At 42.5% G+C, this 19212-nt stretch overlaps 1 protein-coding gene across 3 annotated transcripts in view; it reads left to right on the forward strand.

Annotated features, from left to right (window-relative positions):
- Positions 1 to 19212, forward strand: part of LOC126943048 (zinc finger protein 701-like) — a 106031-nt gene that overhangs the window by 31065 nt on the left and 55754 nt on the right. The window contains exon 1 of one of the 3 annotated variants that reach the window (XM_050771386.1): positions 17411 to 18923. The exons of the other annotated variants lie outside the window; for them this stretch is intronic. The gene's annotated coding sequence lies outside the window, so the exon portion shown is untranslated. Of the gene's footprint in view, positions 1 to 17410; positions 18924 to 19212 lie in introns of those variants that run through there. 3 annotated transcript variants of the gene reach the window in all.

A 19212-nucleotide genomic window follows, 5' to 3' on the forward strand; every position in this document is an offset into this window, starting at 1 on the left:
CTAAGGAAGCAACAATAGCCTCCTCTGAGCCAGCTGCAGGGCAAGGCAATGCTGATTCTTCTCAGGATCCACCCCCACCACCCTTCTTTGCCTCTAGACCTTGAACTAGACTCAAGTCCCAGTGGCTCTTCGAGGTGATGGGACCCATGAGGAGGTGCACTGCACTGCAAAAGAACTGCTTGAGTTTTCTTACATAAGCAGAAATCCAGGGAACCAGGGTGTGAGATAATGGTGGTAGGAACATAAAGTTGGATCAGGCTGAATTTATTAATGTGGGCTCAATAAACCAGGGAATTTGCATTTAGTGTTGCAGTTCAGTGAGTTAGAAAAAGGTTCTAAGAGTTTATTTGCTTGGTTAGCTGAAGCATGGATTGAAATCTGGCTCACTGTGAATGAGCTGAAAGTGCCTGATCTCCCTTGGTTTAATATAGAGGAACAGATCCAAAGGCTTAGGCAGATTGGAATGCTAGCATGGGTTTGCCATTTTAGAACTTACTCATCCCAACTTGAAGGATCCGGAAGACATCCCCTTCACCAATACCTTGCAAAATAGATTTGTGAGGAGAAGACAAATCCTTGAGAATCTCTGTGATTGCTCTTCTCTGTATGCCAGATCTTACAGTGGGAATCACAGTCACCCAATTGGAAAAATTAAATGCAATGGGAATAATTAGATCTTGAGGTTGCAGGGGCCAAGTGGCAGTGCTCAATCTTTAAAGGCAAGGTGGGTGTAGTTCCTGTAATGAGCATCAGAGACAAAGCAGCAATCAGAATAGTCTGACTCATGTACAGCTCTGGCATTGGTTAATTAATCATGATGTTCCTCGCAGTGAAATAGATAGGAAGCCTATTACGGTCTCTCTCTCTCTCTCTCTCTCTCTATATATATATATATATATATACACACACATACATATATACACACACACACACACACACACACAGACACACACACACACATACACATATATACATATATTTATATGTGTGTGTGTGTGTGTATATATATATATATATATATACACATATATATATATACACACACACACATCGCTGCCCATTGCAACCTCTGCCTCCCAGGCTCAAGCGATTCTTGTGCCTCAGCCTCTCGAATAGCTGGTATTACATGCATTCCTCACCACGTACAACTAATTTTTCTATTTTTAGAAAAGACAGCATTTTGCCATGATGGCCAGGCTGGTCTCCAACTCCTGACCTCAAATGATCCACCTGCCTTGGCCTCCCAAGGAGGCGATTACAGGTGTGAGCCACTGTGCTCAGCCTGGAAGCTTATGTTCTTACTTGATTTGTATAAACAGAAAACTTACACTCAAGAGACCACTCAGAAGACCTTACACTCTCATTACATTTGTAAGGTTTCTCTCCAGAATGGACCCTGTGATGACTTGTAAGGTGGAACTTTTGTTTACAAACCTTGCCTCCTCATTACATTTGTAAGGTTTCTCTGCATTGTGGATTATTTTATGAAAAGCAAGGTTTGAATGCACACTAAATGCTTAGCTATATTAATTACATTTGTAAGGTTTCTCTCCAGTATGAACTATCTGATGTTTTGCAAGGTGTGAAATTTGATTAAAGGCTTTGCCACATTCATTACATTTATGTCTCTCTCCAGTATGAATTCTCTGATGAATTGTTAAGGAGAACTTGTGCCTGAAGTCCTTATCACATTCCTTACATTTATAAGGTTTCTTTCCAGTGTGGATTTACAGATGGGTAGTGAGACTTGAATGCCCACTAAATTCTTTGCCACATTTATTACATTTGTAAAGTTTCTTTCCTGTATGAATTATCCAACATTGTGCTAGGTATGAATAGCTACTATAGACCTTGCCACATTCATTACATCTATAAGGTTTTTCTACCATATGAATTCTCCAGTGTTCTGTAAGGTGTGGATTGCAGCTAAAGATCTTACCACATTCATTACATTTGTAATGTTTCTCTCCAGTATGAGTTCTCCAATGTCATGCAAGGTGTGCAATTTAATTGAAGACCTTGCCACATTCATTACATTTGTAAGGCCTGGCTCCAGCATGAATTCTCTGATGATTGCTTAGAGATAACGTATGCCTGAAGACCTTGCCACGTTCTTTACTTTGTAAGGTTTTTCTCCACTATGGATTAGAAGATGGACAGTAAGGCCTGAATAGTCACTAAATGCTTTGCTACATTCAATATATTTGTAAGGCTTTTCATGCATTCCTAGGGAGATGCATATGGGAGAGCCCATATGAATTCTTTGATGTCATACAAAGTATGAAAGTTGACTAAAAACTTTGCCATATGCATTATGTTTGTAAGGCTTCTCTCTGTTTGAATTATCCAATGTTCTGCAAGGTGTGAACTGCAAGTAAAGACCTTTTAACATTCATTATATTTGTAAGGTTTATCTCCAGTGTGATTCTCTGATGTTTTGCAAGGTATGAATTCTTCCTGAAGACTTTACCGCACTCATTACATTTGTAAAGTTTATCTCCAGTATGAATTCTCTGATGACTGATAAGGAATAACTCATACTTGAAGACTTTGCCACATTTTTTACATTTCTAAGGTTCTCTCCAGTATGAATTACAAGGTGGACAGTGCGATCTGACCACTCATTAAATATTTTGCCACATTCATTGTATTTCTGACACTTTCTCCAGTATGAATTCTTTGATGTTGTGCAAGGTTTGAATTGTGACTAAAGAACTTGCCATATTCATTACATTTGTAAGGTTTCTCTCCAGTATGGACTCTCCAGTACTCTGTAAAGTATGAATTGTGACTAAAGACCTTGCCACATTTCGTACATTTGTAATGTTTCTCTCCAGTATGAATTCTCAGATGTTCTGCAAGATGTGAATTGCGATTAAAGATATTGCACATTTGTTACATTTGTAGGGTTTCTCTCCAGTATGAATTCTGTGGTATTGTACAATGTATGAATTGTTCCTAAAGACTTTACCACACTCATTACGTTTGTAAAGTTTATCTGGATCCAGGATCATGTCATGGTTAGCAAGGATTGAAGACACTCTACAGACTTTGCCATGCTCATTACATTCATAAGAATTTTCCCTAATGTGTGTTTTCTGTTCTTGTGGGAGAAGTGGAGAATCAATAAAATCACTGCTACATTTATTAACGTGGGTTTTCACACTAGAAGAAATTTTTTCAAGTGGTAAAACTTGAGGGACTCTGCTCAATAGACTTTTCCACTTAATTACATACATAAAATTGGGAAAACAATACATGAAAAAGAGAATATAAAAACAAAGAAGAAACTATTGAAAACAAAAATCAAATTCTGGAGTGGAAATACAGTAGCTGAAGTAAAAATTCGTTAGGCTGCAAAACATCAGACTGAACAAGGCACAGAAAAAAATAAGCAAAAATAAAGATATGTTACTCCAGAGTATCATCTTCAAAGAAAAAAAAAAAAACATAAAGAAAAGCAAACAACAGCAAAAATTTTTTTTTGACACAGTCTCACCTGTTGTCCAGGCTGGAGTACAGTGGCACAATTGTGGCTCACTGTAACCTCCATCTCCCAAACTCAAGTGATTCTCATGCTTCAGACTTTCAAGTACCTGGGACTACTGATGTGCATCACCACACCTGGCTAATTTTTGTATTTTTAGTAGAGATGGGGTTTCATCTTTTTGGCCTGGCTGGTCCCAAACTCCTGGCCTCAAGTGATCTGCCTACCTCAGCCTCTCAGAGTTCTGGGATTATAGGTGTGAGCCACCATACCTGGCCAAGAAAAGGAAACAGATTCTAATAAATTTGTGGGATACTATCAAGTGATCAAGGGGAAAAATATACAAACTATTGGAGGTTCATACGTAGAAGACAGATGATCAGAATATGCAATTGAACTAAGAATTTCCAAAAGGTCCCAAATCTGAAAAAAAAAGTATATATAAATTAAAGAAGCTTGACCACTCTAACTAAAATTGACCCAAGGCCATTCACAAAGAGACACAATTAAAATTACTTTTTAATTGATTTTACTTTTTTTTTTTTTTTTTTTTTGAGACGGAGTCTGGCTCTGCCACCCAGGTTGGAGTACAGTGGCCGGATCTCAGCTCACTGCCAGCTCCGCCTCCCAGGTTTACGCCATTCTCCTGCCTCAGTCTCCCGAGTAGCTGGGACTACAGGCGCCCGCCACCTCGCCCGGCTAGTTTTTTGTATTTTTAGTAGAGACGAGGTTTCACCGTGTTAACCAGGATGGTCTCGATCTCCTGACCTCGTGATTCGCCCGTCTCGGCCTCCCAAAGTGCTGGGATTACAGGCTTGAGCCACCGCACCCGGCCTGATTTTACTTTTTAATGGATTTTGCTAAGAACTACTTTTTAGCAAAAGTGACCTCCAAAAATAAAGGAGTAATTTAGACTTTCCTAGATAAAGAAGAGATGAGAAAGTTCATTAGTACTCTAGATCTGTCTAAAAAGAAATGCTAAAGGGAGTTCTTCAAGATGAAATAAAAGGACCCAAGACAGTACACTAACCAAAATGAAAATATAAGTTTAGCATTAATGGTCATTAAATGATCACATATGCAAGCATGTGTTCATGTACTTTTCATTTGAAACTTGACTTTTAATTCATTCCTAGCATTTAAAAGGCAAAATCACTTAAAATGCACTATAAGTTTATGTTAATAAAAACATAACATATATAGAAGTAATTTATGCCATTAATAACATAAAGTCAGAGCCAAATTATAAAGTAGTTTTCTGTATATGATCAAAGTTAAACTGTTAACATTTTAAAATAGAATTTTCAACTTAGGGCCGGGCGCGGTGGCTCAAGCCTGTAATCCCAGCACTTTGGGAGGCCGAGGCGGGCGGATCACGAGGTCAGGAGATCGAGACCATCCTGGCTAACACAATGAAACCCCATCTCCACTAAAAATACAAAAAAATTAGCCGGGCGTGGTGGCGGCGCCTGTAGTCCCAGCTACTCGTAGGCTGAGGCAGGAGAATGGCGGGAACCCGGGAGGCGGAGCTTGCAGTGAGCCGAGATCGCGCCACTGCACTCCAGCCTGGGCGACAGAGCGAGACTCCGCCTCAAAAAAAAAAAAAAAAAAAAAAAAGAATTTTCAACTTAGAATATTTTACATAACTGCAATGGTAACCACAAAAAGAAAATCTACAGAACATACACAGAAGGAGGTGAGATGGGAATCAAAGCACATTACTACAAAAAAAAAAAAAAAATCAAAACACAAAAGCCGATAGGAAGAGAGGTATGCAGGACAAAAATTCTACAAGATGTTACAAGATCTATAGATAGTGTGTAAAAATATGCAACAATAAGAACTTCTCTATGAGTACTTCAAATCTAAATGATGTAACTTTAGAATCAGAAGAAAATAGGATTCAACTGATATCTGTCCACAAGAGAACCCCCTTAACTGTAAGGACATACACGGAATGAAATTCAAAGGATGGAAAAATATATTCCATGCAAATGTTAATCATCAGTAAACAAGGTGGCTATGTTAATATCAAAGAAAACAGACTATTGCTGGGCACGGTGGCTCACCACAATCACAGTGCTGTAATCCAAACACTTTGGGAAGCTGAGGCAGGCAGATCATGAAGTCAGGGGTTCAAGACCATCCTGACCAACAAGATGAAATCCTGTCTGTAATAAAAATACAAAAATTAGCCAGGCATGGTGACATGAGCCTGTAATCTCAGTTACTGGAGGGCTGAGGCAGGAGAATCACTTGAATCTGGGAGGCAGAGGTTGTGGTGAGCCAAGATCATGCCACTGCACACCAGTCTGTGTGACAGAGCAAGACTCCGTGTCAAAGAAAGAAAAAGAAAACAGACTTTTACTCAAACCTGTTATGAGACATATTAGAAAATGATAAAGGGCTCAATTATCAAGATATAAAGCTCCTAAGTGGCCAGACACAGTGGTTCTTGCCTGTAATCCCAGCACTTTGGGAGGCCATGGCAGGTGCATCACAAGAGGTTAGAAGTTAGAGACCAGCCTGACCAACATGGAGAAACCCCATCTTTACTAAAAATACAAAAAAAAAAAAAAAAAAAAAAAAAAAAAAAAAAAAGCCAGGCCTGGTGACACATGCCTGTAATCCCAACTACTTCAGAGGCTGAGGCAGGAGAATCATTTGAACCTGGGAAGCAGAGGTTGTGGTGAACTGAGATCATGCCACTGCACACTTCAGCTTGAGTAATGAGTGAAACTCTTATCTAAAAAAAAACACACACACACACACACACACACACACACACACACACAAAACTAAATATAGAATGAAAAATTAAATGAAAAAATAGCTCCACAATATAAAAGTAGATTTCAATACACCATTTTCAAAAATGAATAACATCAAGTGGAACACTAAGGAAAGAGAGGACTCAAACACCACAAGAGACCCATTACACATAACAGATGTGTTTAGAACACACCACCAAAAAATAGATCATATCCCTAAAATTAGAAAAATAATTAAGTTTACAATGACATCAAAAAGAATTAAATACTTAAGAATAGGCTTAACAAAGAGGGAAAATTTCTACACAGAAATCTATAAAATATTGCTGAAATTAAAGATGCAAATAATGCAAAAAGAGTCCATGTTTGGCCGGGCGCGGTGGCTCAAGCCTGTAATCCCAGCACTTTGGGAGGCCGAGGCGGGTGGATCACGAGGTCAGGAGATCGAGACTATCCTGGCTAACATGGTGAAACCCCGTCTCTACTAAAAAAAAAATACAAAAAACTAGCCGGGCGTGGTGGCGGGCACCTGTAGTCTCAGCTACTTGGGAGGCTGAGACAGGAGAATGGCGTGAACCCGGGAGGCGGAGCTTGCAGTGAGCCGAGATCACGCCACTGCACTCCAGCCTGGAAGACACAGCGAGACTCCGTCTCAAAAAAAAAAAAAAAAAAAAAAAGAGTCCATGTTTATGGTTTGGAGGACTTAAAGTTAAGATGACAGTTATACCCAAAGAAAGCTACAGATTGACTGAAATTCTGAGCAAAATACCAGTGAAGTTTTCCACATGATTCATCCTAAAATTAATATAAAATTACATAACTGCTTCAATCGCAAAACAAAGTTGAAATAAATAAGCTGGAGGTGTTGTTACATTGCATGATTATGAAACTTGTTACCAAGGTACCTTAATCAAAACAAAACAGTATTGCCATAAAGACATATGTATAAGGCAACAGAGAATGGAGAGGCCACAAACAAACCTTCAAATATATGGTCAAATGATGTTCAATATGGATGCTAAGACTATGCAATGGGAAAAAGACAGTCTCTTCAAATAAATAATACAGAAGAAATTTGATGTCCACATGCAAAGGAATGAAGATGAACCCTTACTTTACATCATGTGCAAGAAGTAACTTAAAGTGGATTCATGACCTAAAACTATAAAACTCTTAGAAGAAATCACAGGTAAAAAGCATCATGAAATTAGATTCAATAACGCTTTCCTGGATATAACACCAAAAGCACAAAAAATAGGTAAAAATACATAAAATGCACAATAAAACTGACAACTATTATGGTTCTAAAAAAAACAATTACAGCCGGGTGCAATGGCTCATGCCCATAATCCCAGCACTTTGGGAGGCTGAAGTGGATGGATCACAAGGTCAGGAGATCGAGACCATCCTAGCCAACATGGTGAAAACCCATCTCTACTAAAAATACAAAAATTAGCTGGGCATGGTGGCGTGTGCCTGTAATTTCAACTACTCAGGAGGCTGAGGCAGGAGAATCACTTGAAACAGGGAGTTGGAGTTTGCCGTGAGCCGAGATTGCACCACTGCACTCCACCTTGGTGACAGAGCAAGACTTCATCTCAAAACAAGAGCAAAAAACAATTACAGGAATAAAAAGAAAATGCAGGATACATGACAAAATATTAGCAAATCATATCTCTGATATGATAATATCTAGATTATATATGAATAACTCAGTCTGGGCATGGTGGCTCACGCTTGTAATTCCAACACTTTGGGAGACTGAGTTGGGCAGATCACGAGGTCAGGAGTTCAAGAACAGCTTGAACAACATGGTGAAACACCATGTCTACTAAAAATACAAAAATTATCAGGGCGTGGTGGCAAGTGCCTGTAATCCCATCTACTCAGGAGGCTGAGACAGGAGAATTGCATGAACCTGGGAGGTGGAAGCTTCAGTGAGCCAAGATTGCATCACCATATTCCAGTTTGGGCGACAGGGTGAGACTCCATCTCTAAATAAATAAATACATAAATAAATAACTCCTAAAAATAAAAAAACAAACAATCTGATTAATAGGGAAAGGGCTGGGCATGGTGGCTGATGCTTGTAACCCCAACACTTTGGGAGGCTGAGGCAGGCAGATCACTTGAGGCCAGGAATTTAAGACCAGACTAGCAAATATGGTGAAACCCCATCTCTACTAAAAATACAAAACTTAGCTGGGTGTAGTGGCACACGTTGATAATCCTAGCTACTCAGGAGTCTGAGACAGGAGAATCACTTGAACCCAGGAGGTGGAGGTTGAAATGAGCGGAGATTATGCCATCACACTCCAGCCTGAGTGGCAGAGCAAGAATCTACTTCAGCATTAAAAAAAAAAAAGAGGAAATAGAAATAACTTTCTCTGGAGGTGATATACAAATAAACAACCAAATGAAAAGATGTCAAATATCACTGATCATTAGAAAAATGCAAGTAGTCAGGCAGGCAGGGTGGCTCATGCCTGTAATCCCAGCACTTTGGGAGGCTGAAGTGCGTGGACTACTTGAGGTCAGGAATTTGAGACCAGCGTGGCCAACATGGTGAAACCCTGTCTCTACTAAAAATACAAAAATTAGCTGGGCATGGTGGTGGGTGCCTGTAATCCCAGCTACTCCAGAGATTGAGTTATGAGAATCACTTAGTCCCAGGAAGCTGAAATTGCAGTGAGCCCAGATAGCACCACTGCACTCCAGCCCAGGTGACAGAGTGAGACTTCATCTTACAAAAAAGAAAAAGGAGGCCAGACGCAGTGGTTCATGCCTGTAATCCCAACACTTTGGGTGGCCAAGGCAGGTGGATCACCTGAAATCAGGATTTTGAGACCACCCTGACAAACATGGCAAAATGCTGTCTCTACTAAAAATACAAAAATTAGCCAGGCATGGTTATGGGTGCCTGTAATCCCAACTATCCAGGAGACTGAGACAGGAGAATCACTTGAACCCAGGAGGCAGAGGTTGCAGTAAGCCGAGATCACACCATCACACTCCAGCCTGGGCAACAAAGCAAGACTCCGTCTCAAAAAAAGAAAAGAAAAGAAAAATATAAATGAAAAGCATAATATGAGATATCATTTGCACCCATGAAGAATGTTTAATGTAGGGAACAAAAAACCCCAAGCAAACAAAAACAGAAATTCACAAGTGTTGGCAAGAATGTGGAGAAATAGGAGACTTGTGTACTGTTGGTGGTAATGTAAAATGACGCAATTATGGAAAGAAGTAGGACATTTTTTCAAATAATTCAAAATTGAATGACCAGTATAGCCTATAATTCCTCATCTGGGTCTATATACAAAATTCAAGGCAGGATCCTTAAGACATTTAGAGACCCATGTTCATTGCAGCATTATTCAAAATAACAAACAGGTAGAAACAAGCTAGATGTTCACGAAAAGATTAATGGAGAAACAAAATGTATTATATACATAAAACCATTATTTGGTCCAAAACTATGGAAATTAAGTCATGTTTGATGTCTCATGCCTGTAATCCCAGCACTTTGGGAGGATGAGACGGGAGGATCACTTGAGACTAGGGATTTGAGACCTGCCTGGGCAACACAGGACAACCCTGTCTCTGTAAAAAATTTTAAAATACGCTGTGCATGTTATCCTGCCCCTGTAGTCCTGGCTACTTGGAAGCCTGCAAAGAGCTCTAATTATGCCTCTGCACTGCAGCCTGGGCAACAGTGTGAGATCTTGTATTTAAAAAAAATTTTTTTTTAAATTTAAAAAAATGTATACACGCATATATATATGTGTGTGTGTGCTTGTGTCTGTCTGTAATATATATATATATATAAATTTGTTTTTGAGATGAAGTCTGGGTCTGCTGCCCAGCGTGGAATTAAATGGCATGATCTCAGCTCACTGCAACCTCCACCTCCCGTGTTCAAGTGATTCTCATGCCTAAGCCTCCCGAGTAACTGCAATTACAGACATGTGCCATCATGCTCAGCTAATTTTTAGCATTTTTGGTAGAGGTGGGGGCTTCATCTTGTTGGCCAGGCTGGTCTTGAACTCTTAACCTCAAGTGATCTGCCTGCCTCAGCCTCCCAAAGTACTTGGATTACAGGCATGAGCAACCATGCCTGGCTAGAAATTTGTTTATATGCTAAACGATATGGTTTGGCTATGTCCTCACCCAAATCTCATCTTGAATTGTAGCTCCCATAATCCCCACGTGTCATGGGAGGGGCCCAGTGGGAGGGGCCCAGTGGGAGGTAACTGAATCATGGTGATGAGTTTTTCCTGTGTTGTTCTCATGATAGTGGATAAGTCTCACAACATCTGATGGTCTTATAAAAAGCAGTTCCCCTGCACATGCTCTCTTTCCTGCTACCATGTAAGATATGCCTTTGCCCCTTCTTCACTTTCCACCGTGATTGCGTGGCCTCCCCAGCCATGTGGAATGGTGAGTCCATTAGACCTCTTTTTCTTTATAGATCATCCAGTCTCAGGTATTTCTTCATAACAGTATGAAAATGGACTAATACAGTAAATTGTTTCTAGGAGTGGGATACTGCTATTAAGATACTTGAAAAAATTAACCGGGTGTGGTAGTGTGTGCCTGTAGTCCCAGCTACTTTGGAGGCTGAGGCAGGAGAATTGCTTGAACCTGGGAGGTGGAGATTGCAGTGAGCCGACATCATACCACTGCACTCCAGCCTAGGTGACAGAGTGAGTCTCCATCTAAAAAAATTAAAAATGAAAAATAAAAATACCTGAAAATGTGGAAGCAACTTTGGAACTCAGTAAAAGGCAGAGGCTGGAACACTTTGGAAGGCTCAGAAGACAGGAGAATGTGGGAAAATTTGGAGCTTCCTAGAGACTTGTTGAATGGTTTTGACCAAAATGCCGATAGTGATATAGACAGAGAACTCCAGGCTGAGGTGGTCTCAGATGTTGATCGGGATCTTATTGGGAACTGGAACAAACGTTATTCTTGCTATGGTTAAACAAAGGGACTGGCAGCATTTTGTCCCTGTCCTGTTTATCTGTGAAATTTTGAACCTGAGAGAGAGGATTTTGGTAGCTGGCAGAAGAAATTTCTAAGCAGCAAAGCTTTCAATATGTGACTTTGGTGCTCTTAAAAGCATTCAGTTTTATTCATTCTCAAAGATACGGTTTGAAATTGAAACATGTTTAAAAGGGAAGCAGAGCATAATAAAAGTTTGGAAAATTTGCATTCTAGCAATGTGATAGAAAAGAAAAACTCATGAGTAGAAACACAAATCTGCTGCACAAATTTGCATAAATAATGAGGACCCAAATGTTAATCACCAAGAAATGGGGAAAATGTCTCCAGGGCATGTCAGAGGTCTTTACAACAACCCCTCCTATCACAGACTGGGAGGCTTAGGAAGAAAAAATTGTTTCATGGGTCGGGCCCAGGATCTTGTGCAGTCTTTGGTCTTGGTGCCCTGTGTCCCAGCCATGGCTAAATGGGACCAGTATAGAGCTCAGGCTATTCCTTCAGATGGTGCAAGCCTGAAGTCTTTGCAGATTACACATGGTATTCAGCCTGTGGTTGCACAGAAGTCAAGAAATGAGGTTTGAGAATTTCTACCTAGATGTCAGAGGGTGTATGGAAATGCCAGGATGTCCAGGCACAAGTTTGCTATGGGAGCAGAACCCTCCTAGAGAACCTCTGCTAGGGCAATGTAGAAGAGAAATATGGGGTGGGAGCCCCCATGCAGAGTCCCCACTGGGCACTGCCTAGGGGAGCTGTGAGAAGAGGGCCACTGTCCTCCAGACCCTGGAACGTTAGATCTACTAACAGTTTGCACTGGGCACCTGGAAAAGCCACAGATACTCAATGCCAGCCCATGAAGGCAGCCAGGAGTGGGGTTGTACCCTGCAAAACCATAGGAAATCATTTTGTAGCTTTAAGATTTGACTGTACCACTGGATTTTGGACTTGCACGCAGCTTGTAGCCCCTTTGTTTGGACCATTTTCTCTCATTTGGAATAGGTGTATTTACCCCATGCCTATACTTCCCATTGTATCTAGGAAGTAACTAACTTGCTTTTGATTTTATAGGCTCATAGGTGGAAGGGACTTGCCTTGTCTCAGATGAGACTTTGTGAACTTTTCAGCTAATGCTGAAATAAGACTTTGGGGGACTGTTGGGAAGGCATGATTAGTTTGATTTTTTTTTTTTTTTTTTTTTGAGACAGAATCTCACTCTGTCGCCCAGCTGGAGTGCAATCACGTGATCTCAGCTCACTAACCTTCGCCTCCTGGGTTCAAGCAATTCTGCCTCAGCCTCCCAAGTAGCTGGGACTATAGGTGTGTGCCACCACACCCAGCTTATTTTTTGTAGTTTTAGTAGAAACCGGGTTTCACTGTGTTAGCTAGGATGGTCTTAATCTCCTGACCTCATGATCCACCCATCTTGGCCTCCCAAAGTGCTAGGATTATAGGCATGAGCCATTGTGCCTGGCCAGCATGATTAGTTTTGAAGTGTGAAGACATGAGATTTGGGAGGGGCCAGGGATGGAATAATATGGTTTGGCTGTTTTCCCACCCAAATCTCATCCAGAATTGTAGCTCCTGTAATCCCCAAATGTCATGGGAGGGACCTGGTGAGAGGTAATTGAATCATGGGGGTGTGTTTTTCTCATGCTGTTGTCATGATAGTAAATAAGTCTCATGATATCTGATGGTTTTATAAAGGGGAGTTCCCCTGTACATGCTCTCTTGCCTGCCACCAGGTAAGGCATGCCTTTGCTCTTCCTTCGCCTTCTGCCATGATTGTGAGGCCTCCCAAGCCATGTGGAAAACCTCTTTTTCTTTATAAATTACCCAGTCTTGGGTATTTCTTCATAGCAGTATGAAAGTGCACTAATATACTACAAAATAAATAAACCTGGAAAACACAATGCTAAGTGAAATAAGCCAGCATAAAAAGACAAATACTGTATGATTCCACTTATGTGAGATATCTAAAAATGCTCAAATTCATACAAAGAGAACAGAAATTGGAGGGGGGTACTCAAATTGGGAAGGAAGTGAGCTTAAATATGCCTGGTAATCAATTAAATCTAAACTCAAAAAAACAGTAAAAAATGATCTATTTAAACTCCGCTAAGCTCATACAATGTAAAACACTATAACACATATTTCACAAACAAAAGTGTCATAACATCAGGGGTCCACTGCTTTACAGAATAGTAGATGTATAGTTGTGACTGTGAATGAATGGAAGTTATGTACATTTATCTAAAACTAATACATTTGATTTCATAATTATCACCAGAAGAACACATATAACCTTATGGAGAAAATAGGTAAATGGTCCATAGTGAAATGGCTTGTACTGACTGCATTGTCAGTATCAGCACAGTGCAGAAATGTTTCCTGGCAATGGTGTGGAGACCCATGGACTAGTTCATCAGCAACATAAGCAGCTAATAAGAGCCAGAGAACAGCAGGAAAGTGCCGGGGTGTAGATTAACACGGACCAGGTGAACATTACAGGAAATTCAGATAGAAGGAAAGATTGGGAACAAAGCATCTTCATTTGTTAAGAATGTAATTTCCAGAACTTCAGAAATTTTGCAGAAAACACAGGTAATATAAACAAATAGTGGAGAAGTCCATGAAGTGCAATAAATGGGCTAAATTTCCCATAAAATACTAGGACATATTTTAAAAATTAATTTGTTTTTTTTGTTTTTTGTTTTTTTGTTTTTTTTTTTTTTTGAGACGGAGTCTCGCTCTGCTGCCCAGGCTGGAGTGCAGTGGCCGGATCTCAGCTCACTGCAAGCTCCGCCTCCCGGGTTCACGCCATTCTCCTGCCTCAGCCTCCCGAGTAGCTGGGATTACAGGCGCCCGCCACCTCGCCCGGCTAGTTTTTTGTATTTTTTAGTAGAGACGGGGTTTCACCGTGTTAGCCAGGATGGTCTCGATCTCCTGACCTCGTGATCCGCCCGTCTCGGCCTCCCAAAAACCAAGATGGACATGGACTCTAGAGAGAAAACACAATGATTAGAAATAGCATTTGTTCCAACAAACAGAAAGGGAAGTTTAAGTAATATGCATAGATTATGTTCAGAAAATTGAAAATATATCATAGAAAATACAATGTGTCCTTGTGATATTATGATGTGTGTGTGTGCATGTGTGGAGGTTTTTATCCATGATTCCTGACTCATAATTCCCACAGCCCTTCTTATAGTCATGTCTTATAGTGTTGTGGTGCTTTATGCCTCAAAAGAAGGCCGCAAGAAATAGAACCTCTCTCTCTGACCCGTTGCTCAAGGCAGGAATTTAACCTGCTTCTGCTTTTCTTTCTCTTTTCCTTTCTTTTCTTTTCTTTTCTTTTTCTTTTCTTTTTTTTTTTTTTCTGAGACGGAGTCTTGCTCTGTCGCCCAGGCTGGAGTGTAGTGGCTGGATCTCAGCTCACTGCAAGCTCCGCCTCCTGGGTTTACACCATTCTCCTGCCTCAGCCTCCCGAGTAGCTGGGACTACAGGCATCCGCCACCTCGCCCGGCTAGTTTTTTGTATTTTTTATTAGAGACGGGGTTTCACCGTGTTAGCCAGGATGGTCTCGATCTCCTGACCTCGTGATCCGCCCGTCTGGGCCTCCCAAAGTGCTGGGATTACAGGCTTGAGCCACCGCTCCCGGCCTTTTATTTTATTTTATTTATTTATTTATTTATTTTTGGAGTTTCGTTCTTGTCCAGGCTGGAGGGCAATGGCATGATCTCGGCTCACCACAACCTCCGCCTTCCAGCTTCAAGTGATTCTCCTGCCTCAGCCTCCCGAGTAGCTGGCATTACAGACATGCGCCACCACGCCTGCCTAATTTTGTATTTTTAGTAGAGATGGGGTTTCTTCATGTTGGTCAGACTGGTCTCGAACACCTGACCTCTTGTGATCCACCTACCTTGGCCTCCCAAAGTACTGTGATTATAGGCATGAGTGACCGCACTTGGCCTTCTTTTTTTTTTTTTTTTTTTTTTTTTTTTTTGAGACAGTCCTACCCTGTCATGCAGGCTGGGGTGCAGTGGTGTGATTTCAGCTCACTACAACCTCTGCCTATGAGGTTCAAGCAATTTTCCTGCCTCAGCCTCCTGAGTACCTGGGATTACAGACATGACCCACCACACCTGCCTAGTTTTTGTATTCTTAGTAGAGATGGGGTTTTGCCATGTCATCCAGGCTGGTTTGAACTCTTGAGCTCAAGCAATCTCACCCATCTTGGCCTCCTAAAGTTCTGGGATTACAGGCGTGAGCCACCGTTCGGCTTGTTCCTGTTTTTCTAATGGTGAGTCACAAGACCCTCATTCCAGACAGGGTTCTGCCCCATAGCCTGGAGGAAAAAATCCTACCCAGAAGAGGTCAAGAAGAATCTGAAAAGATGGGCCTTACAGGGTTTAGATCATACACTCTAGAATTACATTTTTACACATTTGTCCATATTTCAGTAATGTCTATGTAATACACTTCCATAAAAACCCAAAAGGACTGGGTTTAGAGAGTTTTGGAAGGCTGAACACATGAAAACTAACAGTAAGATGAATGAGAACTCCTCCACGTGCCAGGAGGAGAGTGGCACAAGCCAACTTTAGGGGACAGAAGCTCATGTGCTTGGGACCCCTCCAGACCTCACCTTATGTATCTCTCCATCTGGCTGTTCACTTGCACCCTTTGTAATATCTTTTACAATAAACCTGCACATTTAAGTGTTACTCTGAGTTCTGTGAGCCTGTCTAGCAAATTGATCAATCTCAAAGTAGGAGTCATGGGAACCCAACTTGAAGTCAGTTGGTCAGAAGTTCTGGAGGCCTGGACTTGCTACTAGTCTATTTGCACTCTTGGGGACTGAGCCCTCAACCTGTAGGATTTGATGCTACCTCCAGGTACATAGTGTCAGAATTGAATTCAAGGGCACTCAGCCAGTAGACACTGCAGAATTGATTGCTTGCTTATTGGTGGAGGAAAAAACCCACATTTGGTCACAGAAGTTTTCTGTGTTTATTCTTTTGTGGTGTGAGACCAGAGAGAGGAAAATATGGTTTGATTTTTTTCCACTAAGTCTTAAAACAAATTATGCCTGGGCGCAGTGGCTCACACTGCCTGTATTCGCAGCACTTTGGAAGGCTGAGGCAGGTGGATCACTTGAGGTCAGGAGTTCAAGACCAGCCTGGCCAACATGGTGAAACCCTGTCTCTACTAAAAAAATACAAAAATTACCCCAACATGGTAGCAGGCACCTGTAATCCCAGCTACTTGGGAGGCTGAGGCAGGAAAATCACTTGAAACTGGGAGGCAGAGGTTGCAGTGAGCCGAGATTGTGCCACTGCACTCCAGCCTGGGAGACAGAGGGAGACTCCATCTCAAATTAAGTAACAATAATAATAATAAATCAGGCTGGGTGCGGTGGCTCACACCTGTAATCCCAGCACTTTAGGAGGCTGAGGCAGGAGGATCACAATGTGAGGAGTTCGAATCCAGCCTGACAAACATGGTGAAACCCCATCTCTATTGAAAATACAAAAATTCGCTGAATATGGTGGTGTACGCCTGTAGTCCCAGCTACTAGGGAGGCTGAGGCAGGAGAATTGCTTGAACTCGAGAGGTGGAGGTTGCAGTGATGCGAGATTGCACCACTGCACTCCAGCCTGGGTGACAGAGCAAGACTCCATCTTGAGGGAAAAAAAAATCTACCAGAACATTTTATGCATACAGCTGGACACAGAGACTCATGCCTGTAATCCCAGTATATTGAGAGGCTAAAGTGGGAGGATCACTTGAGTCTAGGAGTTTGAGAACAGCCTGGGCAATATAGCAATACCCAGTTTCTATAGGAAATTTAAAAGCCACACATGGTGATGCACACCTGTAGTCCCAGCTACTTGGGAGGCTAAGTAGAGAGGATGGCTTGAGCCTGAAAGGTCACGGCTCCTGTAAGCCATGATTGTGCCACTGCACATCAGCCTTGGTACCAGATGAGAAATATGGCTCTCTTCCACTGGCTCACTGGCAGTCAGACTCCACGTCTTATCTCCCTTGTTCCCTGAAGATTGCCATTATCCTGTTCTTTTTTCAAGGTGCCCAGATTTCACATTGTTCAAACACACATGCTCTACAATTTGTGCAGTTAACACAATCATCACAGGGTCCTGAGTCGACATTCATGCTCCTGAGTTTACAAAGATGACGGGATTAAGAGATTGAAGTAAAAACAGGCATAGGAAATCACAAGAGTTTTGATTGGGGAGGTGATAAGTGTTCATGAAATTTTCACAATTTATGTTCGGAGACTAGAGTAAAGATAGGTGTAAGAAATTATAAAAGTGTTAATTTGGGGAACTAATAAATGTCCATGAAATCTTCACAATCTATGTTTTTCTGCTGCAGCTTCAGCTGGTCCCTCCTTTCAGGGTCCCTGATTTCCTGCAACAGAATATCACATTGATTTGCTTGAATATGTTGAACCATCCTTGCATCTCAGAAATAAGTGGCACTTGAATATCTGTAATCCTTTTTATATCCTCTTGAATACTGTCTATTTCACCTGGGTACAGGCGGGCTGAGTCCAAAAAGAGCGAAGGGAGATAAGGGTGGGGCCGTTTTATAGGATTTGGGTAGGTAAAGGAAAATTACAGTCAAGGGGGGGTTGTTCTGTGGCAGGCAGGAGTGGGGGTGTCACAAGGTGCTCAGTTGGGGAGCTTTTTGAGCCAGGATGAGCCAGGAAAAGGAATTTCACAAGATAATATCGCTTAAGGCAAGGACTGGCCGTTTTCACTTCTTTTGTGGTGGAATGTCATCAGTTAAGGCGAGGCAGGGCATTTGCACTTCTTTTGTGATTCTTCAGTTACTTCAGGCCGTCTGGGCATATAAGTGCAAGTCACAGGGGATGCGAGGGCTTGGCTTGGGCTCAGAGGCCTGACATCCCCTCTCTTATTTTCTCCATCATGGTGGTGTGTGCTTGACTACGCTTCCCATGTCCTCTCAGGACTTTCAGGATTAAGCGATTACCGCCAAGAAACAAAAGCAAAGTCGTCTGGACCCCCAGTCTCAGCGACCCTCCAGCCGCTGCTTCCTGAGTAGCTGGGACCTCAGGTTCCCGACCCCACCCCCGCATCCTTGCCGTGTTTAAGCAGCAGGTGGTGACCTCACTCCTCCCTGGCCTGAGCACTCATCCCGCATCCCAGGCAGAGGCCCTAGGGGAGTCTCTGAAGCTGAGCACAGGGTGGACTCTCCCTCCCGAGTGAATGGAGAATAGAGAGGGAGAGGATTTCTATTCTGTTCTGTGGGCCGTCAGCATGAAATCGTAGGTTCTACTCAGGCAGGGCTTTGCATTTCACATTCTAGTTTGCATCCCCGTTCCAGACAATTCCAGGGCTTTTGAATTATGCCTCAGCCTTCCTGGCTGGTCTCGCCCCCAAAACCTGAAAAACAGGGGCTCTGGGAGCGACGCGGAGAGACCCACAGGTCCCGCCCAGGCCCCGCCCGCTGCTGGTTCTAAAGAGCAAGGTCTCTCCGCCTCGCGCCCCACCCCGACCTCCCTCAGGCCCGGCTCACCTCCTCGCGGGTCCCGCCCAGGCCTGGCTTCTGTTCTGCCTGGGCAGATTTGCACAAACCCGGAAGCGGATCACGTGGAGGGAAGGTCCCACCGCCGGCGCGTGAGTTTCTCTGTGTCTTGTATTAGGTCTGCGCTTCCCAGGTCCCGGGTGCTTCTGTACACTTCCTGTCTGGTAGTTTTCCTGCTCAAAACTTTTTCTGACTCCTCCTGCCCCGTGCTTTTCAAAGTCCTCACCCGGGAGGCAGATTCTCACCCTGGGCCCCTCCCACCCTCGCCCTAGTCGGCCCCTGTAGCGCAGCGCGGTGGCCCCAGCCCCGGGGAGGCGGCGTCCTCTGCCTAGTCCTGGGATCCTGCAGCTCTTATCCTTGTCTTAAGGCGCCGTCGCCCCC

This window comes from Macaca thibetana, chromosome 19, assembly GCF_024542745.1.
Source record: "Macaca thibetana thibetana isolate TM-01 chromosome 19, ASM2454274v1, whole genome shotgun sequence".
Lineage (NCBI taxonomy): Eukaryota > Metazoa > Chordata > Mammalia > Primates > Cercopithecidae > Macaca > Macaca thibetana.